The following is a 1,822-nucleotide window of genomic DNA, read 5'->3' as shown; positions in this document are numbered from 1 at the left end:
AAAAAAAAAAAAGAAAGAAAAAAGAAGAAGAAAAAGGGGGGGGAGAGAGAAAACAAGACCCCAAGCACTCAGCGGATCAGTCTGCGTCCAGACTGCACGAAGCGCATTTAAAAAATCGGTTTTAAGTTAATGCACCCACAAGATGTAGCATATCTGCGAAGGCATTGGAGAGAGGGGGAGGGGAGGGGCCGGGAGGCTTTAAATGGGCTTTTTGGTGGTTGCTTGTTTAAATAAAATATAGAACGAGACTTGTCATTTAATCCCTCGAAAGGGATGCCTTACAAATATCGATGCTGTTGGAAAATGCTAGGGGTTTAATTTTCTTGCTTTTAGTCCAAACAAAGCTCTGGTGGTGTCTGCGCGCGATCAATCTTGGCCGCCAAAAGGTTTGACAGCTACTGGCCCTTAAGAACACATTTAAGGCTTCTTGCTCTTTCCAAGATCAAATGTGGCCGAGAAAAGAGGCAGAGCAAGAAACGCAAGTAAACAAGGAAAAAAGCTGCTTTTAAAATATGCTGGCAGAGGACTGGGCTGCTTGTGGGAAAAGTCCGTTTTTATTTTGCTTCTCAGTGCCTACCTTGGGGCCAGGCTTTTCGTTTTCTTTAATTTTTTTTCCCTCTCTGGAAAATATTGGGATTAACAGCAGGATGACAAATAATAAAGAGAGAGGTTTGGACTTTAACCAGGCTTTGTGAGTAAAACCTGTGTGGGTGTCTCTATTCTGCACATTTGTTTCTTGTGGTCAGTCTAATACAAAAACCACCTGGAACAAAACCTTTGGAGAAGGGACGCGAAATTCTTGGGCAAATCAATTACTTCTGCCTCCAGAGGGATCTTTTAATCGGGCGAATCTTAAATGCAAAAATACAAATTCTTACTCGCAACCTACAGGCTCCGAAGAAGGGGCTGAGCACGGTTTCTGGAAAGAAGGGTGCAAAATCGCCTGTATTTTTCTTTCTTCGGAGTGGGAGGGGGGTGAAACGCCAAATTCCTTCTCTCTGAACATTTTCCTAAATGTAATTCGTGGGGCTAAAGCAGCCACACAGTGCGAATCACCGACTGTACCGTTACCTTTTGTTGTATCTAACCTAACTGAGCCGAGGGGTGGGGGGCCGGCTTGAATTTTATACGGGCGCTCATTTGAAACGAGCAATGACTTGCAATGTTGCAAAAATGCTTCCTTCGCCTACAAAATAATAATCAGTCGTTGGTCTGTATTGGTTAATAATCAGGTTTCAATGAAAAATATCAGACTACATAACCTTTCCTTCCACGGTTACATATCTATGTATACAATGAACAGCACGGTATAAATATATTTGCAATCCCTTTCTTTGACGGAGCATGCTTTATCTATTTATGCCGAAAAGCTCTATATAGATTCAGAGATGCATGACAATGTTTCAGCATCAGGCAAGGATGGTTCTGGGAACAAGATAAAGCCCAAAGATTAATAATATTTCAGCATGAGACCAAAATGGCGACATTTTTTCCCGTGCTCTAAAAGATACAGATGGTGAACAGCGTGCGTTATTATCTACACAGCATAGGAATATGTCTTTATAAACGTGCAGGGGTATATTTTACCTAGTCTATTAAGGTCCATTTTGATTTATCTTTCAAGTTTCAATCTAAAAATTACGGACATTTCGCCTGAAAGGAAGAAAAATCGGATTTAAGCACACGCTTGCGGGTTTCTGCCTTCCCCCTCGAGCTGACTCGGACCGGAGACCCCCGCGGGTGCCCGTTTGGGGCCGGGACAGTCGCCCCTCTGCAGTACCGTGTGCCCCCCCCCACCGCCACCGCCACACACACGCACACA

The sequence above is a fragment of the Pygoscelis adeliae genome, unplaced genomic scaffold (assembly GCF_000699105.1).
Source record: "Pygoscelis adeliae isolate BGI_AS28 unplaced genomic scaffold, ASM69910v1 Scaffold226, whole genome shotgun sequence".
In the NCBI taxonomy this organism is placed as follows: Eukaryota; Metazoa; Chordata; class Aves; order Sphenisciformes; family Spheniscidae; genus Pygoscelis; species Pygoscelis adeliae.
This window is presented reverse-complemented; position numbering follows the sequence as displayed.